At 44.2% G+C, this 26,597-nt stretch overlaps 1 pseudogene; it reads left to right on the top strand.

Moving 5' to 3' along the window:
• LOC149163193 (L-aspartate oxidase 2-a, chloroplastic pseudogene) overlaps positions 1 to 20,186 on the top strand; it is a 41,781-nt pseudogene extending 21,595 nt beyond the window's left edge.
• The last annotated feature ends 6,411 nt before the right edge of the window (positions 20,187 to 26,597 follow it).

Here is a 26,597-nt window from a genome sequence, read left to right as displayed (position 1 = left end):
ACCCGGTTAGATCTTGTTTGCGTTAGCTTGAGTAGGGTTCTTTCTCGTTCTCGATGGCAACATTCCCCGAGCCTACCGGCCAAGGTTTTCCCTCTGATGGAAACCCTAGTCCTTTTCCTCCTTTTGGAAATGTCGGTGCTCCGTATATGGCAACTTTGTCTTTGCCTGGGTTAACCATTGGTTTGCCCGTATGGTTGTTTTCAACCTCGGTGGTCCCGAGTGTTATGACTCCTGTTCCACCGTCTCCTTCATCTGAACCTCGACATGTTGAATCCAAGGTTGAGCCTGCGCCTTCTTCCCCTGTTTCTTCCTCCTCCTCTCCTCCTTCGCCTGGTGAAAGTCTCACATTAAGTAACCAGGAGCCTAAGAAGAAGAAGAAGAAGATGAAAAAGAAGAAGAAGTCTGATAAATCCAAGGCCACCTGTACAGTCACCGCTCCAAGTACATCTCAAGTCGGAACTCCTTCTGCTCCTCCGCGGAAGGTTAAGTTTCCTTGTAAATTGTGTAAGGATGACCATCTTCTTCGTGATTGTCCTGGCATTCCTAGGATCTTAGAAGCATGGTCTCATGATCCAGCTTTCCCCTCATCGTCCTCTAAAGCTCATGGCAATGCCACCCTCTCAACTGACAACATTCAGAAGAAAGGGAAGATTCGAATCCCCTGTAGACTATGTGAAGGCAACCATCCCCTTCACCTTTGTCCGCTCATGGGTAAAGCTTCCACTGTTTTGGAAAGTCTTACAGCTTCCTCACCCGAACTTCTTGTTGGTTATCAGAGTCTCTCTTCAGATCGTCTCCCTATTGACAAAGAGATTGACTTAGATTCTTCTCTTGTCCGGGCTCCTCTTCCCGAACCTGGCTGTACTAAGCCTGGTCCAGACCAATCGTTGGTCGGTGAGAGTGTCAACTTGGGTTCCCCACTCGTTGATCACTCTGTTTCGGAAGAGCATCATGTTCATGCCCTTCTCGTCTCATCAGATCCTCCAGAGTCCAAAAACGACTCTCCTGTCTCAGCTGATCTAGAGAGTCCTTATTTGGTTCCTGTAGAGCATGGGGGCAATCATACGATTCCCCCACCAAGTAGTTTGGCCATCACCTTCGACTGGAGTCACTTGTCTACTTTCCTCCTCCCTGCCTATGTGCCTTTCGAGATCACGGTACACGCCTATGATAAAGTAGTACCTGGCACTGTTCTGGATGAGGGTGCGTCAGTGAGTCTTATGTCGTCCACTACTTGGTAAGCTTTGGGTTCCCCACAGCTTGTGCCGGTCATGCAGAATCTGTTGGCCTTCGACGGAGGAGCCTATCAATCTGTAGGAGTCCTCCCCAAGCTTCCTATTACTTTGGGGGGAAAAACCATTTATATCGACATCATGGTTGTCCAAGGTGTGAATTTTAGTCTTCTCCTTGGCCGTGACTATATTTATGCCATGGGGGCCCTTGTCTCTTCCCTTTTTCGTGTGGTTTGTTTTCCACACGAAGGGTGGATAGTGACTATAGATCAATTATCATTCTTTTGTCCCCCGGTGCCTCCAGCACAGCCGTCACCCCTATTGGTTCTTGCTCGCTAGCAGTACCTTCCTTGCCATAGGTCAATTATGTGGCTACCCGTTCCATCTCCGCCTCTGCTGGTGATCATGCAGATGGTCTGGTACATCATTAAAAAAAGTCTCCGAGGATAGTTTTGATCTTGTGTCAACCTCGTTAAAAAATGAAGCAAGTCTCTGAGGATAGTTTTGATCTTGTGTCAACCTCGTTAAAAAATGAAGCAAGTCTCCGAGGATAGTTTTGATCTTATGTCAACCTCATTAAAAAATGAAGCAAGTCTCTGAGGATAGTTTTGATCTTGTGTCAACCTCGTTAAAAAATGAAGCAAGTCTCCGAGGATAGTTTTGATCTTGTGTCAACCTCCTTAAAAAATGAAGCAAGTCAACGAGGATAGTTTTGATCTTGTGTCAACCTCGTTAAAAAATGAAGCAAGTCGCCGAGGATAGTTTTGATCTTGTGTCAACCTCGTTAAAAAATGAAACAAGGAGTCCCGAGGATAGTTTGTTCTTGTCTCAACCTCGTTAAAAAATGAAACAAGGAGTACAAGGATAGTTTGTTCCTGTGTCAACCTCGTTAAAAAATGAAACAAGGATCATGGAGCACAGTTCCTTGTCTTTTGTCAAGCTCGTTAAAAAAAGAAACAAGGAGTCTTGAGGAAAGTTCTTGATCCTATGTCAAACTCGTTAAAAAATGAAACAAGGGTCATGAGGATAGTTTTTTTACTATGTCAACCTCATTAAAAAATGAAACAACTCCCCTTTCCAAATCGAGTCTCTGATTAAGATCTCGTAAAATCCAAGTCGATTCTTTCCAAGATCTCGAATGTGAACCTTCATTCCATCCACCTCGTCGAATGCAATGAAGCTTGGGGGGCGTGTACCTCGATTTGTGTCATTATGTTGGGGGCATGCGAACTGATAACAAGCATAGTTTTTCATTTCAAGCTTGTGTAAACATGAAACTAAATCCAAGCAGAGTTCTCCATGGTTCAAGCTTGTGTAAAAATGAACTCATACCTAATTTACATCTCGTGATTTCCTTTTATCCGCTAAATTCTGCTAGATGAGCCTTGGTTGTTTCATTCCATCGCCACCATCTCTTTGGCCGATCATATGCTCTCACTTGGTTGTTTTTCCTTTCCTAAGGAACCGCAACGATGAGTGGTTTTATTAGCCAGCCTCTTGACCATTACATGTTTTGAGCAGTTCCACCATTGCCGGAACCAGTTGCTACCCTTTATGCCACTCGTTCCTCCAGGACAAGTCTCCTTTAAGCTCTTTTCTGACTCATAAAAGATGAAAAGATTGCCGAGTATTTTTCCCTTTTTGACTCGTTAAAGAAAATAAAAATGGAGGTCTGCAGCTCTTTTCCAACCGTTTAAAGATGAAAAGATGGCCGAGTTTTCCTCTTGACTCGTTAAAAGAAACAAGAGGCGGTCACCTTTAAGCTCTTTTTTCGACCGTTTAAACACAAAAAGATTGCCAGGTTTTTGTCGTTTCAGGCTCGTTATTGGTTACGAAACGATGTGCTTCCGACCACTTTTCTACTTTTTCGGGTTGAAGTCACTAGTTACGAAAAGTACTCCTCGATCGTAATGGTCGGGCGGTTCTTTCGAGTATTATTTTATGCTTTTTTGGGCTCGAGAGACACAACTCTACGAAAAAGGACCCCCCTGGATTTTTCTTTTCCGTGTCTTTTTCAAACTCTCTAAACATGAAAAAGACTCCGAGTTTTACCTATGTCGGGCTCGTTAAACCCCGACGACATTGGACTCGTCACTATGACGAGACTCGAGCTTCTCCTTCCTAGGGCTCATTAAACGATTACTAGGTTGGGTTCAACAACAGGTCTATCATTGATTGTCTATGGTAGCTAGTCACTCTTGAACATTGACACTTGTGCTTTTTATCGGGTTGGGACATCCATACATCGTCATTTGGCCCTATGCGGGTTTGGGTTATCATTCTAGCCTCATTTCATGCGATTCATGCCGTCTCCTTCATGCCTCTGATCAGTTGGTGCCTGAATGCTGCCACACCCCCTTCTGGAGTCGTGTTGCCGATATGTTCAAGAGTATAATCCCACTGCAGTTTACACCCTCGCCTTCTCCTCTGGTACTCTGCTCCGCCATCTACCACTTGTTCCTTATCTCGTGTCGTTGATGGGGGAAACATTATGGCCCTCCTACGATGGGTCATCTCCTGTCGACATCAGCTCATTATCCAGGAGATTGACCTAGAGATCCCTTTTGGTACCTTAGAGCTTGCATGCCTCAATGGCAAGTTCTTCGCACCTGACGGTCGACTTTCGTCATTGGTCGTCGATTGGGTGATTCCACGAGTGTTCGACTTCAGCTCCCTTTTTCACACTTCGTGGACTGTGCTGGACAGTACCTTGAGAGACATTGGCATCATTGGTGGTTTCCCTCATGCTTGTTAACAGTTTTCATCATTGATTGGTAATCAAGTGATATTCTATCATGCTCGACCTCAGCACCTCTATTCACATGTTAGGATTTGTACTATGATCGGTGGGTTCAAGACCCTAAACTCAACTTACACATGTTCGGGCTGCGTGGATTGGTTTTATGATTACATGACTCATTGATGGATGGCTGCAACCATACCTGAGTCTTCATGGATGGCTGCGACCATACCTTTATTATCATCATGGTCTCATTAGTTGGGTGGCTGTGTCCATACCACAAACCTATTTCATATATCTTTCGGATGGCTGCGCCCATGCCTAGACTACATGTAATTCATTATCAGAGATATCAATTGTACTTGCGTGCAGGTTCTTCTAGATGGTGTTCCAGTTCAGTCAGTTTCATAAAGCATTTCACCCCTCCCACTCTCTCAGGATTCATACTTTTGGGGGCATCTATTACACAGTAATTTGTCACTACCTTCATCCCAGTCTTCCTACTGTGTCATGAGTCCAAATCATTCATGCTCATGCTCTCTGATGTTGCCACATGACCCACTTTGCCAAAGTTTCTGCATCATTGCGACTGTTTTCCAAATAAACATGCTAATTAGCACTCCAAAACAGACCATACGCGCTGCCATTCCGGAAGTACACGTGATTCCCGCAATGGTCGGATTACATGAGATAGCGCGACTGTTGCTTTTATTTTCCCGCGATGACATGACCTTATCCGTTATGCAATAACAATGTCAGCTCTCCAGAACAGTTATGTACCCGCGATGATCCAGTTTGGGCGAGTTTTTTCTAACAGTCGGGCTTCTAGATGACTCCAGACCTGGTTGTTGGCCTTGTTTATGTCACCCTCCCTTCTCTGGCATGACTGTTCCGTCATTTGTGCTACCTTCCTTGGAGATAATCTCATCTTCCCACCATTCATGAAGACTCCTTCTCCTATTTAAGCTTTCACCATTGCTATGAGCTGCTAGTTTTTGGATAGTTTGGAATTCTTAGTCTTTGGAGTGCTGCTGATAGTGTTGTGAGCTTGATAGGTAGCTGGTGTGACAAGTGTGGGATTGTTTGAGAGCTTGAGGAAGGTTGTGAAGTGCTTTTGATCTTGTGTGAAACTTGTGAGTGAGAGAGACTTGTATTGGGAGATCCATCTTCAAGGGTGAATGCTTGAGGAACATGTTGGCTAGACCCTCCTGAGAAGGCTTGTGACGTCAAGACCTAGGTCGTAAGCTTACTCTATTTCATATTTAATACAATCAATGATGTTTTCCTATGTCTTGTATGCAATGTACTAGATAGCTCATGATTTCTTGACTTTATGGGTAAATAGTTCTTTGTTGTACCTGATTATGTGATTTGTTGTATTTCCTTGCTTTTTTTCAGGTTGATTACTCATTAGGAGAAAGAAGCGGAAGCTGGAGCAGCGTAACGGAACTTCATCGACCACCGGTTGAGGTAGGCCTCCAACTCGAACTATTTAAGGAGAATTGTTGTTGATTTGTCCTTGTTTGTGACTAGACCCACTCTAGGGCTAGAGGGGTTTCCTCTGTCTGTAGAGGGAACACTTTCCTGCCTCACATGGACCTTGGGCAATACACCCGCAATATGTCTTTGATTCTGTAGCGGGATCTCCTTGAACCCTCTATAGTCTAAGATCCCCTCAGTCAAGCCCTCTAAGTTCTGGGATATCTCCTCCTCTGCATCACTGCTTGAGGGTGGCAGGGCCAACTCTCTGCTCTCCTCCCTCCACGTCGTAGGAGCAAGACCCACAGGTCTCTCAGGTCCCACATCTGCAAAAATGAACACAATCATTAAGACATATACATTTAAAAATTCCAAAAAAAAAAAAAAAAAACATATAAACAGTGTGGTGGTTAACCAAGCGTGTTACCTCTCTCATCCCACTGCTCTCCAGGTGGGAGCAACTTGTTTGGATCTCCTCTGAAGTCTATGCCTACATAGGGCCAATCCTCAACAAAAACCCGTTGTCGATTCAGCCACTCCATGAAGAGCGGTCCCTATGAGACTGGTCGTCCGCCACCTCCTCATGGCATCACATGTGCCCATCTGGTGATACGGGTCTGTCACGGTCCCAGCAAGGGGATGTCCATATCCTGCAGCTGAAGTAGTGGTACCCACTCCAGCATGAGTGGTACCAGGATGGACCCATATCCAAACTGTTTGGTCTCTCCTCACTGACACTTGGTCAGTTGTCTCTTTATGTTTAGAGATACTGCTTCGGCCCAGTTGTACAGGGTGGGGTTAAGGCATTCTAGAGCCAATCGTAGTTGGGCATTAGTCGCCTCGTGTTGGACCTGAGAGATTTCTACTCTCGCAATTGTAAACAGTAAGACACATAGTGTCAAATCCTCCATGGTTGGGATCTGTAGTTTCCCACTGGTGGGTGATTTGCATGCTCCCAGGCATGCTTATGCAATCACCATATCCAGAGTCTCTCTGCCTACCCGCATCCCCTCCATGTGAGGTCTCTATCCTCGGTGAGATAAGCCTGTAAGGAAGTATATTTCGGTCGCATCAAACTTGATCTCCTGACCTCGTATGATAAACTTACCCTCCATCAGGTTCCACGAGCGAATGAAGAACTCAAGTAGGTCTAGTTGCGCTCGTAGAAGAGGTGTGAGGAAAATTTTTAGCAATCTGCAATTCTAGAGGGCTCATCTGCATTGTGGTTCATTTAGCCCTCTTTCGTCATCAATGTTGTGAGTATGTTCTTGCCACACAAACACCATGTTTGCACCCTGCACATGCAAACGCTATCGATTAGAATTGATTTGAGTCGTTTCTATGGTATAAAATGATGTAAATAATGAAACTTTTATGTTTACTGTGCCATCACAGCTGTTTCTAAAACAGTTACGATGGCCCGCTTTCATTGTTCATTATTTTTCGGATCGTCGTAGGGGTACACATTTTTCCTCTGATGATGCCAAAATTAGTGTGTGTAAAATCCCCGATTGTCGCTAACCCATGAGGGACTTTAGCGATGACTCGGGAGTGGTTTTGGAACCAAGAACCCACCGAAACTTGACCAAAATCCATGTAATCAGACTAAAAAACAATCAAATGTAGAGGCAAGGTCGATGTAGTTACTTAGTGAAAGTCTCGCATGAAATGCTTGATCACAAGTGACGAAATTGAGCTCCAAAGTTTGCACAGGTACGTATTTGAAAAATTACCAAAGGTTGAAAATTAAAAAAGCAATGTAAAAATGCTTTAGCAACAAGTCTTATATAAACTTTTTGAAATTTTAGGGTTTTGTAACTATAGGACTTGGGTTTTACAATAGTTTTTGATTTCTCCCTATGGTTTTAAGGTTTTGACCTAGTTTTTCTAACATTATGATGTATCTTTTTGTCGAATGGATCTTACATTTCGTTTTCTATGTAGGAACAAGGGTGAAAGATATGGTTTTTGGTCAATACGTGCTTGGTCTATACCATGAAATTTTATCATGAGTCCCCTTTAAGCTCTTTTCTGACTTGTAAAATATGAAAAGATTGCCGAGTTTTTCCTTTTTTTGACTCGTTGAATAGAATAAAAATGGCGGCCTAATTTCAACTCTTTTTCGACCGTTTAAACACGAAAAGATGGCCGAGATTTTTTCATTTCAAGTTCATTTTTGGATATGAAATGTCATGTCTCTGATAATTTTTTTACTTTTTCGGATCAAAAAAACTAATTATGAAAAGTACTCCTTGATCAAAATGGTCAAGCGGTTCTCTGAAGTATTGTTTTCTGCTTTTCGGGCTTGAGGGAAACAAACTTACAAAAACGGTACCCCCCTGGAGTTTTCTTTTCCATGTATTTTTCAAACTCTCTAAACATGAAAAATACTCTGAGTTTTACCTATGTCAGACTTGTTAAACCCTAGCGACATTGGACTCATCGCCATGATGAGACCTGAGCTTCTCCTCCCTAGGGCTCATTAAAATTTTACTAGGTTGGATTTGTCTAAAGGATGAACTTATACCACAAGCATATGCTATCCCCTTCAAGCTTGTTTTCCAAAAATAATTGGGGTTCTTGCCAGCAATGGTGGGGGAAAAATTTGGAAATCTTCATCGGTTACTTACGGCAGCTAGTCACTCTTGAACATCGACACTTTTGCTTCTCGCCGAGTTTGGGACATCCTCACATCGTCGTTGGCCTTCCAGGGTTTGGGTTTGTCATTTTGCCTCATTCCATTTGATCCTTGTTGTCACCATTTGACCTCTGATCCCTTGGTACCAAAATGTTGTTGCCTTCCGGAGTCGTGTCACCGATATGTTCAAGAGTATAATCCTTCTGCAGTTTGCTCCCTTACCTCCTCCTCTGATTCTTAGTTTCATCCATCTTCATCTTGTTCCTTGTCTTGTGTCATTCATGGGGGAAACATTATGGCCCTCCTGCGACGGATCGCTTCTTGTCAACACCAACTCATTATCCAGGGATTTGATCTAGAGATCCCTTTTGGTACCTTGGAGCTTGCATGCCTCAATGGCAAGTTCTTCACACTCAATGACAGACTTACATCATTGGTCTTCGATCGAGTGATTCCATGAGTGTTCGACTCTAGCTCATTCTTTACACTTTGTGGGTTGTACTGGCAGTACCTTGAGAACCATCGACATTATTGGTGTCCTCTCTCGCGCTTGTTAACGGTTTACATCATTGGCCAGTAATCAAGCGATTTTCTACCATGCTCGACTTCAGCACATCTATTCGCATGTTAGCAATTGTAATATGATCAGTTGGGATTCAAGACTCCAAAATAAGATTACATAAGTTTGGATTGCGTGGATTGGTTCGTGATTACATACATGACTCTTTGATTGGATGGCTGCGACCATACCTGAGTCTTTCTGGATGGCTACGACCAGACCTCTATCTTTAAAAATGGTCTTGTCAACTAGGTGGCTGCGTCATACCACATACCAAGTTTCATCTGTCTTTTGGATGGTCGTGCCCATTCCTAGACTACATGTATTTCACTATCAGAGATTTCAGTTGTACTTTCACCTACAGGTTTTCCGCGATGGTGTTCCAGTTTGGTTATGATTTTGTAAAGCATTTCACCCCTCCCACTCTCTTGGGCCTCATGCTTTGGGGGGCATCTATTACACAATAATCTGTCACCGACCTCATGTCAGTCCCTGAGTGACATCTCCGTCGTGTCATACATCAAGTAAACATGTCCATATCTTCCTACTCATTCAAGAAGATTAAGCAAGTGCTCTCTAATCCTGAAGATTGATCCTTTTACCTATGTTTCTGCATCGTCACAAGTGAGAATCATAATTCTTGTGATGATTCTCTGTGTTGAACTATAAGGTCATGCCGTCATTGCAGGGGTACATCAGTTTCCTACGACGATCAAATTTTAGGGCTTGGCACAAGTCCTCAATATCCTTCTTGCGACAATTTGTTTGAATACACTACTTCCTTGCGTCGTCATCACTGAGACCTAGTGTATGACTTGCAACAATCCAGGTATGGAAAATTAGTTCAAACATAATGCTTCTGGATGATTCTAGAGCTGGTTGTTGGGTCAATGGAGTTCACCTTTTCCTCCTCTGGGATGGTAGTTCCACCTTTTGAGAAACCTCCCTTGAGGATAAGCTCCTTCTCCCTCATTTCGTGGAGGCTCCTCCTCCTATAAAAACACTCCCCATTGCTATGATCAACTAGTTCTTGGTTTTTGGATTGGAGCAAATTAGCTAGCTCTGGTGTGAATTTACAGTCTGAATTGCTAATAGTTTAGCAATTGGTTGTGGATTGCCTTAGTTTTGTACTAGAGCTTGTGAGTGAGAGAGAGAATTATGATCCATTTGGGAGATCCTTTTGAGAGTGAATGCTTGAAGAAACATATCGACTGGACCCTTCGAGAATGCTTTTGTGATAAAGGAAAGTGTTCCCTCTGCGGACAGAGGCAATCCCTCTAGCCCTAGAGTGGGTCTAGTCACAACAGAGAAAAAACTACAATCGATTCCCTTAAATAGTCATTGTTGGAGGCCTACCTCAAATCGGTGGTTGATGAAGTTTTCGTTGCACTGCTCCAGCTTCCATTTCTTTCTCCTCAATGAGCAATCAACCTGAAACACCACAAGAAAACAACAGAGCACATAACCGAGAACAATAATGATCTATTTACTTGTAAAGTCAAGGAGTCACAAGCTATCAAGTAGATTATACACAAGATATAGGAAATCGTCACTGCTTGTATTAAAAATGAAACAAGAGCAAACTTACAACCATGCCTTGACGTCGCAAGTCTTCTCAGAGGGTCCAGTCAGTATGTTCCTTCAAGCATTCACTCTTAAGAATGGGTCTCCCAATAGGAAAATAACTCTCTCTCTCTATCAAGCCCTCATGCAAAACTAAGATACTCCAAAACCTCTTATCAAACTATTAGCAATCCCACACTTGCCACACTCACACCAAAGCTATCTACTTAGTTTCAAACCAAACTCAAAAGAACTAGCAAGCACTAATTCCAGCACTAAAGAACTAGTAGATCATAGCAATGGTGAGTGATTTTATAGGAGAAGGAGTCTCCATGAGATGAGGGAGAGGGAGCTTATCCTTAGGGGAGGTTGCACAAGAGGCGAAACCACCATCCCAGAGGAGGAAAGGTGACCCAAACTGACCCAACAACTAGCTCTAGAAACACCCAGAAGGCTGACTGTTTGAACAAATTCGCCAAATCTGGATCATCGCATGTCATGAACTAAGGCTCAGCAATGACATCGCAAGGAGGTAATGCATTCAGACCAATCATCACAATAAAAAGCTGGGAGCTTCACGCCGAGCCCTAAAATCTGATTGTCACCAGAAACACGTGTACACCTGTGATGGTGTTGCGATGAGACTATTCATGACAAGGGATCATTGCACATTTTGATGGCTTATTAGCAATGATGTAGATACTTAGGAAAAAGGGTCAGTCTTCAGCATCAGAGAGCACTGTTTAATCTTTTGCATAAGTGGGAAGATATGGACATGTGTATTTGATACATGACATAGCATAGGAACTAAGATGAGGACAATGACAAATTACTGTGTAATAGATGCTCCCTAAAGCATGAATCCTGAGAGAGTGGGAGGGGTGAAATGCTTTACGAATCCATGACCAAACTAGGACACCACCTTGAAGAACCTGCAGGCACAAGTACAACTGATGTCTCTGATAGTGAAATATATGTAGTCTAGGCATAGGCGTAGCCATCCAAAAGACATATGAAACTTGGTCTGTGGTATGGACGCAGCCACCCAGTTGATAAGACCATATATAATGATAAAGGTATGGTCACAACCATCCATGAAGACTCAGGTATGGTCGTAGCCATCCCATCAAAGAGTCATGTATGTAATCACGAACCAATCCACGCAGCCCAAACATATGTAATCTTAGTTCGGGGTCTTGAAACCCTAACCGATCTTAGTACAAATTCTAGCATGTGAACAAATGTGTTGAAGTCGAGCATGATAGAAAGTCGCTTGATTACCGGTCAATAATGAAAACCATTAACAAGCACGAGAGAATCCACCAATAATACCAATGGCTCTCAAGGTACTGCCAGTACAATCCATTAAGTATGAAAAATAGGTTGACGTCAAACACTCGTGGAATCATGCAATCGAAGACCAATGATGAAAGTCTATCATTAGGCACGAAGAACTTTCCATTGAGACATGCAAGCTCCAAGGTACCGAAAGGGATCTCTAGATTAACCCCATGGATAATGAGCTGATGTCAACAAGAGATGATCCATCATAAGACGGTGTTACATAGTAATTTGTCACCATTTGTCACCGTCCCTGTTACCCCTCACCCGCACACTGGAGGACTCATTCTGGGACCTGTGAGAAGTGACAAGACCTGAAACCACTTGCATCATATTCCTCTAAGTATGAGCTTCATTTGCCCTGAAGACATCTCCTGCAGAATATCCATGAAAACATCTCTTTTTGCATTAGCGCGGGTCCACAGTTCACTGCCCGCGCCAATGAGGGAAATCCTCTAAAGAGGGCACGCCATTGGCGCTTTGTCTCAAAGTCGCACTCGCGCCAACCGAATTGAGTAAAGTTTTCAACGAACAAGCTTCCGAAGGTTCTCCTTAACCCATTCACCAACTGAATCTATGTTGATCTAGGATGGTTTGGCTTCGAATCTCCATAGAAGGGAAGTGGTTTGCCACCTTTCATGGAAATTTCCAAGTGATAAAGCCAATCCCATGAATAATGTGGTTGATCCTATCTCTTTCCTCTCTATCTATAAAAGCTTGTCTCTATGCCTTGAGCAAGCTAGTAGTTCCAGTTCTAGCATAGTGATAGAGAATACCAGGAGTTCAAGAGTTTGAAGCTGCAAGAGCCTTCTTTGCACCCATAAGGCCAAATCTAAGGAGATTCTTGTCACTCAAAGAGAGAGAGGCTTGTTCCCTATCCCAACAAGCTTTGCAAGACTTGTGTAGTTGACTACCCAGCCAAAGGAAGATTTGACGTCAGAACAATGGTTGTATTCTTCTTTGTTATTTATCAATAATAAATGACTATCATTATGGTTCCACTCTCATTGTCCTATGTTTGATGTTGAGTTATATCTTTTCTGACTGATATATAATTGCATCTACTAGATTTTATGCTTGTATTCGTGTTATTCTTTGCATGTGCAGGTGTCCAATCACGAAGATCGTGGGGATCGTGACCGGCTGAGGCAAAGGAACGAGAGCGACGTCTCTTCTATGAACATTAGTGTTGGAATCCAAGTAGGTTCTCACCATCCACTTTTTATTTGCAATTAGGAACTTGCATGATAGCATTGTTTGATTGTTGCTAGACCCGGTCTAGGATAGTAGGGATCGTCTCTGTCCGCAGAGAGGATTTACCTCCACAACAATTTGGCGACTCCACTGGGGAGTCTTGTCTCTTTGGTTTCTCGTTTGATTTCTTAGATAGCTTTCTGAGTTAGATTTCTTGTTGTCTCTTGCTTCCTGGTCTGCCTGGATACTGTTTTCAAGCCCTGGATTACTTGTTTTTGTTTTTGTTTTTGATTCAGCAAACTTGATTAGCGTGCTTTTTAGCCTTACAGTCGCGCCCATTGGCGGAAGTTGCTCAAAGACAACCCGCGCCAATCCCATAAAAGTGCGAGTTACAGCCTGACAGTCGCGCCAGGCCTGTCAACTTTTCCAGTTTGCTAGTTTTCGAGCCCTTTGAGCTTGGATTGGTATCTTGCCACGTCTTTTTCAATTACTGGAGTGTGTTTGATCCTTGTTTGATTGGTTTTAGATCTCCATCCTTCGGGTGTTTGCCTCTTTCTATCGATTTCACATTTTAGCCCTAGGGCATCTAGTGGCTTTGTGCATCGAGCCTTCCGTAGGAGTCTTGGGTTCTTTGATAGTCCAGTCGACTTTGTGGTTACTTTTTGCACTTGCTCAGTAGTTGTCAAAGCTTTTCATTGATATTCAAGTGATTTGCTTCTTTTCTGCTTGGATTTCGCTTGACTTCGTTTGGGCTTAGATTACATAGCTCATAGAGGTCTTTGTGTTTTCTGCTTGGTTTGAAGGACTATCTTGGTGTTTTGGGGATTTAATTGTGTTCTCATTGAGTGAAATTTGTCTCTTTTGCTCGGTGTTATTATCTCTCAAAATTTGTTTAGTACAATTTGCCATTGAAAAGAAAACGAACAATCTCTTTTGCGTTGAATTAGTTAATTGAAATTAGAAGCTTTTCATTGATTAGTGATTTAAAACAAAAAAAGTTTCGTTTATTGCCATTAGCTGCATTAGAGTGGTTCTTGATTGTTTGTGGTCATTTTCTTTGTTTGAAAAAGTTCTCAACTCTCTCGTAGTTAGTATTCATCGAACAAAATGATATTCTTTGGCATATAGCTTGCATTTAGGGAATTGTGAGAGATTACATATGGTAGGACCTGGAAATCGAAACTTAATCAAAGATCAACCATAAAATGAACTGAATGAACTTAAAAACGCATTGGAACATAACGCTCACTGATTAGAGGTCTAGGCTAGAGACGTGCTCCGACGTCGTTAAACCTAGTCACTGTTGTTTTCACATTACGGTTGGGTGATTCCTCATTTTGTGACTCAATAGTGGTCTAGCACGGACTTGAGCTCCCACGTACCATCGCGTATATAGGGGAGACCCCACTAGGTTATCATCCTTTATCCACATGAAGCCATGAGTGCCGCCTTACAAGCCGTAATGCACCGAACACAACATTCGGGAAGATTGACTGTTGTATGGGAAGTCCTTGGTTTTCATATGACTGCCAAGGTGTATATGCAGTTTTATGGATTTGTTTGGTAAACCTTTTTGCCTAGTTCTCCAGAGTAGTCACTTTTGATCCTTTTTAGACTCCTTAAAAGAAAAGGCTCACTTGAGCAGTTTGTCACTTCGAACTCGCAAAACATTCGAAGGCGACTAGTCACCTTTTTGTCCTTTTCTCGACTCTTAAAATATGAAAAGGTCAAGTTGTGTCCTTGCATCTTAAAATTTATTTGGCCGCGATTAACATTACCTGGTTAGATCTTGTGTGAGTTAGTTTGAGTAGGGTCCTTTATCATTAGATTCCCTTAGGTCTTGTTTGAAGTTTGTCATCCTGGCTGAACCGTCGACTCTCATTCCAAGTGATCAAGGGTCTCTGTCTTCCGTTGCTCCTGAGGTACTGGTTGTAAGTGATACTCTTCCTGTTATCCCAAGTATCCAACCGATCAACTCTCGCACCTCGGACGACGAAGGTTACGAAATTCATTGGAACCCCATCTGGGAGCCTGAAGAGGACGATATTCCTTTTACCCCCCCTGGTGTTTCGTCTCCAATGTCTACCTCTCACATGGATGAGACATCTCCTAGAGTGAGTGAGACACCTGTTTTGTCGAATATCGACACTCCTATCCCAGCTACTTCTCCGCTACCCCCACGCTACAAGTCGTTGAGGGATAAAGTAAGTGCCAGGATCCCTGCTTCGAGTATGTGGGACCCCCATATCACTCCCACCTCGGGATCTTTTGTTTCACAAGTCCACACTACACCTGTCACTTCGGTTCCAACGAATCCAACTGTTTGTGTAGCACATTCAACTCCGGTTGTTAGTGCCGTTACAGCGTCTTCAGCTTTGAACACTGGTGCTGGTCCTCCTCACGGTCAAGTGAGTAGTGGCCAGCCGGCACACACACCTAAAGTTATCCATCCTGCACAAAGTGCACCACCGTCTTCTGGTCCCGTCCCAGGAGGGGGGCCATATGATGCCTATGGACAAGCTGTTTAGGATCCGAATGCGCAAGGTCCATTCTACTATTACGATTCTACTGGTCAATACCTTCAGATTTCTCAACCCTTGCCTACTCAACCTATTGTTGAGGTTTCGGTACCATTGTTCGTTTCTTGGAACGCCACCACTTTCCATGGGGGCCAAGTAAGGCCTTCACAGCTTCAGGGATTGCCTAACCAAGGCCAGCCATCTTATGTGCAAACCCCCCAAGGGCAGCAATATTATGGCCAGTCTTACCCAAGACAACCTGGGGGCCTACAAGGACAACCCTATCAGGGACAACCTTTGGCCGCTGGTGGTCCATATTTTACTTATCTGACTCAACCTTCTGGTTACCCGAGGCAACCTGGTACCCAGCAAGGTTACCCGTCTAGACAACCAGGACAACCTTACATCCAACAAGGTCAACCTAGTATCCAGTAGGGTTATCCCTCTAGACAAGCAAGACAAACTTATATTCAACAAGGTCAACCGACAGTCCAACAGGGGTACCCTTCTGGGCAAGGGGGGCAGCCTTACGTACAATAGGGCCAACCCACTGCCCAGCCTAGTCATCCTTCTGGGCAAGGAGGTCAACTTTCTGCACAGCAAGGCCAACCCACTACCTAGCCTAGTCATCCCTCTAGACAGGCTGGCCAACCTCAAGGTCAACCGGCCGTCCAGCTCGCTCAACCATCTGTTGCGCAAGGACAACCCTCGGTTTCTCAAGGAAAACTTAGTACCCAACAAGCTCATCCTTCTGGGAAAATGGGTTCGTCCCAAACCCAACCAGGCCAACCTTTCGGCCAGATGGTCCAAGCTCAACCTGTTCAAGGACATCCTTCTGGGCCCCAGACTCAAATTGGTTATGAAATGCAAGGTGGGCCACAACCCCAACCTTCTTACCAAGCACAGCCTTCTTATCAGGCTCAGTATGGAGCTCAGCAAACGTATGGCTACCAGCAACCCCAGGGTCAAACTCAATTTACCCCTTATCAAATTATCAACAAATGCAGGTCACTCCTTACCAGAATTATCAGCAACAGTACGTTGCACCTGCAGGTCAGGTTGCTAATCCATGGGGTGATGGGGGGTAGACCCAGGGTCAACTGTTTGCTTATGGACAGAATCCTTATGGACAGAATCCATATGGACAGAATCCTTATGGAAAAAATCCTTATGGACAGAATCCATATGGACAGAATCCTTATGGACAGAACCCCTATGGGAAAAATCCCTATGGGCAGAACCCTTATGGGCTAGGCCCATCCAGACAAAGTCCATGGGGGCAACCACCACCTGGTTGGAACCCTGGTACTACCTCTCTTCCACAGCCACAAATGTCCTTTAACCCTCAGTTTCCTTTCTTAGCGACGTTGGAACTCCCAGACGTGTCCAAGTTGACGAATGATCCTGTTGGAGAGGTAAATCCCCTCTACGGATAGAGGCGATCCATACTAGCCCAGAACGGGTCTAGCAACAATCAGTCAATGCTACCATGCAAGTTCCTAATTGCAAATAAAAGGTAGGCAATGAAAACCTACTTGGATTCCAACGCTAATGTTTGATGAAGAGACGTCGCCCTCGCTCCTTCGCTTTGGCCGGTCACAATCCTCCACGATCCTCGTGAATAGACACCTGCACACACAAAGAGAAGCACAAACACAAGCGTGAAATCTAATAAATGAAATTATACATCAGTCAGAAAGGACATAACTCACATTAACCATTACAAAGAGAGTGGAGCCATAATGATAGTCATCTATTATTAATCAATAACAGAGAAGAGTACAACCAAAGTTCTGACGTTGAATCCTTCTCAAGAGGGTCCAGCCAGCAAGTCTCTTAAGCATTCACCCTTGGAGGTAGATCTCCCAAGACAAAAACTCTCTCTCACACAAGTTTACACAAGAAAGCAACACTTCACAACCTTCCTTAAGCTCTCTAGCAATCCCACACTTGTCACACCAACTACCTATCAAATTCACACACTAGCAGCAACACTCTAAGCACTATCAATTCCACACTGCCCAAACTAGCTACTCATGGGAATGGTAGAGGATTAAATAGGAGAAGGAGTCTCCATGAATGGTGGGAGGATGAGCTTATCTCCAAGGAAGGTGGCTCAAATGACGAAACAGACATGCCAGAGAAGGGAGGGCGACATTTGCAAGGCCAACAACCAGGTCTGGAGTCATCTGGAAGGCCGGCTGTTAGAACAAACTCACCCAAACAAGATCAGCACAGGTGTATAACTGCACTGGAGCACTGACATCGCATCTTAATAACAGGGAAGGTTATGTCAGCGCGACCCAATATGAATAGAAGATGCGCTGGTTCATGAAATTCGACCAGCGCGGGAAACACGTGTGCTTCCGCGCTGGCAGCGCATTCGCTGTATTATGAGGCGCCAGTTAGCGCGGTTATTTTAATAACAGTCGCGATGATGGGAAAAACTTTGGCAAAGTGGGTCATTTGGCAACATTAGAGAGCATGAGCATGATTAATTTGAACTCATGACATAGTAGGGAGACTGACAGGGAGACAGTGACAAATTACTGTGTAACAGATGCCCCCTAAAGCATGAAGCCCGAGAGAGTGAGAGGGATGAAATGCTTTACAAAACTCGCTGAACTAGAACACCACCAGGAAGAATCTGCACGAATGTACAACTGATATCTCTGAGAATCTATTACATGTAGTCTAGGCATGGGCAGCCATCCAAAAGACATATGAAGAAGGTTTGTGGTATGGACGCAGCCACCCAGCTGAAGAGACCATGATGATAATAAGGTATGGTTGCAGCCATCCCAAAAGAATCAGGTATGGGCGCAGCCATCCATCAACGAGTCATGTAATAATAATCCACAAAATCGCAACTTGGATTGCAACAGAAAAAAATCCAGGGTCTTGCACTCCATCCCGACCCGAACAAAGTACAAGTCCAAGCATGTGAATACATGATCTGAAGTCGAACATGCATGAACATCGTCCGATTACCAGTCAATAATGAAAACTGTTAACAGACGCGAGAGGTACCACCAATAATGAAAATGTTCCTCAAGGTACTTATAGGTACAATCCGCGGCATGTGAATCAATGAGCTGGTGTCGAACACCTGCAGAATCATTCGATCAGAGGCCAATAATGAAAACCTCACGTCGAACACGAAGAACTTGCCATTGAGGCATGTAGGCTCTAAGGCACCTGAAGGGAGTCTCTAAGTCACCTTCGTGGATAATGAGTTGAAGTCGACAGGAAGTAACCTTGATCGAAGGTGGGCCATAATGCTTCCCACATCATCGACACGAGACAGAGAAGGATAAGATATTTTGTGTGAGGTATCGGAGGGAGGTTGTAATTTTGCAGAGGTCAACTTCTCTTGAACATATCGGTGGCACGACAGTGGATTTGGCAGTATCTAACATCAAATGAGCAGAAGTCATGGTGACAAGGCAATGAGCAGATGAGAGGCCAAATAGGATAACCCAAACCCACGGAGGCTAGTGTAAAACAAGATGAGAAATCCCCACCCAGACACGAATGCAGACTAGTGCCATGTTCAAGAGCAACATACTGCCGACATGACAATTATTACAGTTCCATGTTCCCCACCATTTCTGGCAGGTACCCCGATTATTTTTGGATGACAAGCTTGACGGGGATAGCATATGCTTGGAAAGCATCATTTCAACGGTCTCCGATGTCATTAAGTTTTAATGAGTCTCACAAAGGAAGAACTCGGCGTCTTTTCCTATTTAGAGAGTCTGAAAAGACAGCGGAAAAGAAAACTCCAGGGGGGTCCTTTTTCGTAAAGTTGTGTCTCTCGAGCTCGAAAAAGTATAAAACAATGCTTGAAAGAACCGTTCGACCAGTATGATCAAGGAGTACTTTTCGTAAGTAGTGACTTCGACCCGAAAAAGTAGAAAAGTGGTCAGAAGTACGTCGTTTTGGAGCCAATAATGAGTTTGAAACGACAAACACCCGACAATCTTTTTAGTTTAAACGGTCGAAAAAAGAGCTTTAAAGGCGACCGACTCTCGTTCTTTTTAACGAGCCGAGAGGGGGCTCGGCCATATTTTCTTGCTTTACGTCGAAAAAGCGATTAAAGACGACGTTGCGGGACCAAGTGTGTATAGGACCGTCGTGACCCCATCGGTATGAGAATCTGCACAAGAAACACCGCACGTGTAAACCTGTTCGAGATAATATGTACCACATGCATAAAAAACATAGTAAAACGACATTGGCACCAAGCACATGGTAAAAAACATCACAAAATCCCACATTTATGAAAAATGATAGTTAAATTTTTTTACCATAAATAGGGGGGTAAAAGGAGGTTTTTACCATTGTTACCATTTTGAGCCGTGGAGGACGTTGTGGAGCTGTGAGGTTGACAAACCAAATTCCATCCCGTGCAGACATCAACCACCCTGCAATCTGTTCCAGGTAGGTTCTCCTTCTCCTGCGCTCCATTTTGAAACATTTTAGCCGCATTTTCACGGTGGGAAGTGCTAGTTTGGGCGAATTTTTTGAACTTCAATTCGCTCTCGGTCAGCGCGGATTTCCTCATCGGGTCCGCGCTGATCGAATAATATTTACACATACCACCCCCGGATCAGCGCGGAAAACACGTGTGCTTCCGCGCTGACCCAAGAAAAATATCAAAGGGCGCCATTATCAGCGCGACTGTTTTAAAAACAGTCGCGCTGATGCCGCGAAACTAATTTTTTAACAATTTGAATGTGTAAATTTTAATGGTCAGGGCTCTAATGATTTTTTTGTGGCCATGCAGGACAAAATGGCATTTGTTTGGCAAGAGCGAGCTCATGATAATGAGGATATAGCAGCATTCGCTGATGCTGGGTGCCGTAATGCAATGCGGGCATGTGGGTTGCTCAAATTCTTCCTAACTCCACGCCTGTGAGCACAGCCTGATCTCCTCAAGTTCCTAATCAGAGCCTGGAATCATTTTGATAGGAAGTTTGTGATTTGAGGCCGAGATATCGAGTTCGATTATACGGATATCTAATTTTTGACCGGGTTATCACGTCGAGGTGAGATGCCCATCTGGAGGGGCAGCGACCCAGTGGTGAAACCCTAGATATGCTGACGGCTCGGGTGTGCCCACAGGCACGCAAAACACGGAGTGGGAAGGTAGCTATTCCTACGGTGGAGGACATCGTCCTTCGAACCATACTCTTCATGGTGACCCGGGCAGCGGGCTCCTTGGCCAATCACGAGGCTTCAAAGACCCATCTCCTATTAGCTCTCGAGTGTTTGAATCCCACCATATTCAACTGGGCAGCAGCAGTAACAACCAGTATGAAGAGACAGCTGAGCAACTGCCGACGTGGTGAGTCGAAGCAGTTTGGCTATGGGTCGATTTTACTCCCGCTCATGCTGGAGCGAGTACCAGCATTACAGCTACAGGACATGGTCATGGATCCACCCAGAGGCCCCTGAGAGACGAGGGCTAGTCGATGGGGCCATGTCATGCCGCGAGGAGGTGGCGACCGACCAGTGGCATGGGGAGTATATTTCCGAGAGTGGCTGGATCGGCAGGTTATTTTTGTGGAGGACTAGCCATATGCTGGCATAGACTTCCGTGGAGATCCAGACATGCCACTGCCTGCGGGAGAGCATTGGGACGATGGTGGTAAGCCACTTGATCTCTTTTTAATTTTTAATTTTTTGTAATGTTTTTAATTTTTCATGTACATGTCTTTACGATGAATGCTATGGTATGCAGATGTAGGACTGACGAGACCCCTTGGTCTGGCTCCAGAGGCGCGGAGAGAGGCACAAGGCATTGGAGCCCTGGCCCTGGCTCCTCTAGGAGTTGATACGATGGAGACTGTGATACAGAACCTCGAGGGCTTACTGGCAGGGATTCCAGATTACCAGGGGATAGAGGAGGTCCCCATAGCATCTCAGATCCATACAGTGGGGGTAGAACCCAGGATGCACCGCCTTTTGAGGCGGGTGGCATGGGCGGCTGTAGTATACAGAGAGCATAACCTACCACAGTAGACATCTAGGTCTTATTTCCTACTAATGTTTTTTGAGAGACATGCGTCTCAGATGTACTGAGAACACAGGGCTTATCTAGACATATACACTTATTTTTTAGCGCCTTGGTGCGCCACATGATATATATATATATATATATACCGATTTTGGATGGATCTTTTACATGTTATGATGTTTTTATATGCTATGCAAATGTCTAACACAAATGTAATCTAATGTATCAGTTGCATAACATATGACCCACATATTTTAATTTTTACGCAAGCTTAAAAGCACACATGATAACACACATGCAAACTATGCTTGGAAAAGGATTTTATTTTTGATGCACATGGTGCAAACATTATGATATACATATATATATACATATGCTTATCCTATGGTCTTATCATGTTTTCTATGTCTTCTTGTATAATGTTTATCTGTTACGCAAATGTCTGTCTAATACATGGTTTGCCAATGCATCAGTTAATGTGTTTAATCGTCTCAGAATATGTTGATATGTGATGTAATCAAAATTCCTTTCTAACAATCTTACACGTAAATACAACCTTAGAATGCGTTGGTCTCTGACGGAATATCGCCCGTTGAGTTGATGGATGACAAGTTGAGAGTCCAGGTTCACCACCAATGCACGAATGTCGAGATCAACTGCTTCGGCTAATAACTCAATTACAGCACTGTATTCGGCAACATTGTTAGTGGTACGACCCAAGCACACACCTTGAAGATCTAGCAACTCTCCGTGAGGATCATAGATCGCCCACGCTGCAGAAGACAAATTGCAAGTGCTACGACAAGCACCATCAGCGAAACCAACATAAGGTGCACTAGACATCTGCACAAGAAGCAGAAAGCACAATAAGAGGCAAACACGCCTTCACACCAAAGCAAAACGTGAAATCATACACACATAACACACTTGCTAAAAACACACGTATGTACAAACTAGGTGCACGAAATCATGCATAGTATTTTTTCAAATAAAGCCCGTTACGGGGCTTGTCGAGAGGATTTCCTTCGTATTCAATCAACTCATATGCCCCCTTCTGCAAAACTCTCTTCACAATATAGGGGCCTAACCACATGGGTTCGAGTTTACCTGCCCCTAGCTTATCCTTAGCTTGATCATAGAGCAGTACTAGATCTCCCTCAACAAAGGAACGAGGTTGAATGGTATTGTCGAAGTGAGCCTTAACTCTCTTCTTCTGTGCTTCGATAGCTAGAGAAGCTAAGCGACGGGTCTCATCTAGCCGTTCTAGATAAAGAAGCCGTTCCTCCACCGGAGTGGTGTTGGGAAGCAACTCGACAGCTAACTTTAACGAAGGAATCTCACATTCAATAGGAAGGGTGGCCTCCAGTCCATAAACTAGCTGAAAAGGGGTGAAACCGGTGGCGTCCTTCACAGAGGTCCGGTAGGCCCACAAGGCGGGGAACAACATCAGATGCCAATTAGACTTGTGTGTACCAACGGTACGTTGGAGCATTGTGATCAAGACTTTGTTCATGGCTTCAACTTGGCCATTGGATTGAGGGTAGTACGGCGTCGAACTATCTTGACACAAGCCTAGTTGGGTCGTTAGATCCGTCATCATATGATTACGGAAATGCTTTCCATGATCCGTGACGATAGCCTGAGGGACTCCAAACCGTGTAATGACAAGATTAAACAAAAATTGCGCCGTTGTGTGACCGTCTTCATTCAATGTAGGCATCGCTTCGGCCCATTTGGTGAAGTAATCCATGGCAACGATGATATACCCATGCCCCCCGGCCGAACGAGGCTTACAGGATGTATAATCAATGCCCCATTTGGCAAAAGGACCTACGGTAACAACAGGGTGCAGTGGTGTAGGAGGTGCATGCATTTTCCTGTGGTAGATCTGGCATTCATGGCATGAACGGACGGCAAGGATGCAATCCTTGAAGATAGAAGGCCAGAAATAACCAGTGTTAGCTACCTATACCAATAGGTTTCATATTTCATGATTGGCTATGAAAGGACCAAATATGCTCTGCTTTGATGACTCAAAGATCACATATTTCCAAGAAAATCCAATCTAGGCTTATAGTTTGGTATGGACTTAAAATTTTGATGGATGGTCCAACAGTCTAATCTGGATCATTCCATGGTTTAAATTTGCAGTTGTAGAAATAGAGAAAGGAGTCTGTCCAAACTGTTTAATCTTGGCAGACAAGTAGTTCAGGTAGAGAAGAAAAGGCTCCCTACAGCTTAATCTGGGACCTTGGAAGAAATAAGGGTAGAAGTAGATAGAAAAAGCAAAAGAAAAAGCCAAAGAAAAGAAAAGGCAGGTAAGGGTCTGCAAGTCCAAGTGCACCCTCCAAGAAGAACAAAAAATGCTAGGCAAGTAGCTGGGTAAGTAGTTGGGGTTGCAGAAAGATTATCCTTACCATTGCAGGTGTGTTGACTTTGTTCACCAAAGCAGAGTTAATGAATTAAGAAGGGGTTCTTCTTCATCAAGTTGCAGCAAGCAAAGGAGCATGTCTAACCTACCTATTCCCTTTTCATGTCATTCACTAACATTCCCTCATCACTTGAGATTCATGGAAGAATTGTGGTTTCATGGTGGCTCTTAATCTTTTTAGAAGCCACATTTCTTGTCTAAAAATTCTTTTCATTTTGATCTACTCCCTAAACTAAGTTAGTCTCAAACAAACTTAGTGTTTTCCCCCTTCATCCACCCCCCCATCCATATTAACTCTAACTTTACTATATAAATCCCCTATATCACCTTTTCCCTACTAATATTAAACACCATGGTGTATAAACCCCAAATTTTGTATAAATACCCCTCCCCTTGGCATTATAGCCAATAATTCCTATGTCAGGGATCAAAGTGACATCTGGCCACTTGGATGAACCTATACCTGATCTCCCCCCCTTGCTGCAAGTCATTCCACTCATTAAACCATTATTTGCAAAGAAAAACCCTATACAAGCCCTTTTTACCCATAACCCCTTTTGAAATCATAAAAGATCCAAAAGACCCACTTCTGCCGCTTAAACCAAAGTCTCGGCGCATATATTTGTTTTTCCAAAATACATTGGAAACCTTACTAAAGCACTATACCCCGATGACCCTCCGCCTAAGTGCGCATCCCGAAAATAACTATTAAATAATGCCGCGCCTTTGGCCATATCCACAGTGCATGTCATCGACCCGGCAGCCGTCCGATCGGATCTTGAGCATCCAACGGCTCTTATCACATCGGAGCGGCTCCGACGTTCGCCGTTTACTCGCCGTATCAACCCATCACATCACTTCCCCGACAGCCGTTGGATTGAGCCCTCCAGATCTGACGGTCATCGTTGATATCGGAGCGGGTCTCGCGCCCGACGGATATCGTCCGATGTCCGTAAAAAGGTTACGTCACTCGGCAGCCACGCGTCCTCGCCACAGCTCGTCGGAGGTACGTCTGACAGATACCTCCCCCGTACCATAAGCGGTGCGATATGAAACTGCTGACTATTTCCGGTTTCGGCTATTCCACCTATACTACGTCACCCCCACATCATCCCACGTCACTGCCACCATGCCGTCACGTCTGCCGTTGCGCCCGATTGTCTGCCGATCTGTCCTGCCACTTCACCGTCCCCGTGGACCAATCAGAGCCCGCCACCTCACCCATGACGTCAGCCGGCCCTGACCCCACCTATGACGTCATGCTGATGTCAGCAGAAAAACGCGCCAAAAGTCCAAAAAACCAATATAATAGCCAAAATTCGCGTTTTTCTCACTTTTCTACAAAAACGCCCGTTGCTCCTGCATGCGATTTTTACGACCAAAAGTCTACCAACCTGCAGAACCCGACCAGGAGACCGGAGGCGCGCCATCTCCACAGTCATCCGTGACCATTGCCTACTCCTCACCAAGTATTTTCTGCTATAAATCCTTCACGTACCTGCTTTATCTGTTATGTCCCTCGAAAGAGCTTAGAACAGAGAAAACTCTTGAAATCACCAGCAGAAATCCCTGCACCTGCCCCTTTGACAGTTGTGAACTCGAGCACTACTAGCCGAGCCTTGTTTACCTGCATTTTCATTGAAAAAACCAAGCTCTGTCTGCGCAATCGCGGCAGACTCATTCAAACTGAATTTAACCACTGAGAGAGACAGAGTGAGGCCAAACATTTGTCCTAATTGCACTACAAATAGTATTTCAATTGCTATTTACTAGAACCACTCTCTGTTCCTAATAAACTCACCTCCCTGGAAAAGAGACATTCTTCTGTGCTGACCTGCTCAATTAAAACCACTTTGCACTCAATTCAGAATCCTCTTTGGTAATGGAGACACCTGTAGTACTAAATGTTCAGCCTCTGAATGCCCCTCAAAAGAACTTGAAATGGCAATCCTTGGCAGATATGGATTACCAAATTCCAGAAGAAATGCTTATGAGCAGCAAATTCCACATTCATCTGTTGAAAGAGTTGAAAGCCAAGCACGAAAATGGGACAGATATATTGGGCTTATGGGACTCTTTCCTCCCTATTTTCAAACTCCCTCAGGTCGACCAGTTCCCTGAACTAATCCACCTGTGTGCTGAACAATATGATGTTTCTCAGAGGGCTGTTGTTGACCCATCTGGTTCAGTACTTTTCTATGTTACCCCTCAAGCTATCAGAGACATGCTTTGCTTGAACCCTCAGAAGAAGTTGGTCCCTTTGTCACTAGTGAACCTGATAAAACAAGGGGATAAACTGACAGATGCTCAAATTATCAAATTTAATCAATTATACATTAACTCTGACATTGTGATGTACCCTCCAATTGTTCATGTATATCTCAATGAGCTGGGCAGAGACCTTGCAGATATGATTTCTCCCATCTTGGGATATAGTTCAATTGAGCATATTGATGCAACTGTGCTGGTAATGATGCTTATGTTTGCTCCTGGCAAGTCACCAATCTGTTATGACTATGCCACCTACATATCAGACAAGATTCATGAGCAATTGATGAATTTGAGGAGAGATAGGATGTTCAGATACACCTCCTACATTTACCATTTGATCTTGTACCGTCAACATGAGAAATTTCATTTTTCAATCAAAAGAATGGATGCCCAAGGCAATCCCAGATCAGTGGTCTATTGGTCTTCTATCTTCCACACTAGACCTCAGTCTCCATACACATACTGTGAATTCATGGATCTGTTCATCCATCCAGCTATGGCAATGCTGATGAGCTCACCTCCTCCGAGACTCACTGATGATATGCAGAGAATTCTTCAGCTGTCCAAAGCTTACAGCATTGGGGATTGGTACTTCTACCAAAACCACA

The sequence above is a fragment of the Pinus tabuliformis genome, chromosome 5_2, assembly GCF_031772625.1.
Source record: "Pinus tabuliformis cultivar Carrire ecotype Pingquan chromosome 5_2, CPIR1, whole genome shotgun sequence".
NCBI lineage: Eukaryota > Viridiplantae > Streptophyta > Pinopsida > Pinales > Pinaceae > Pinus > Pinus tabuliformis.
This window is presented reverse-complemented; position numbering and strand designations above follow the sequence as displayed.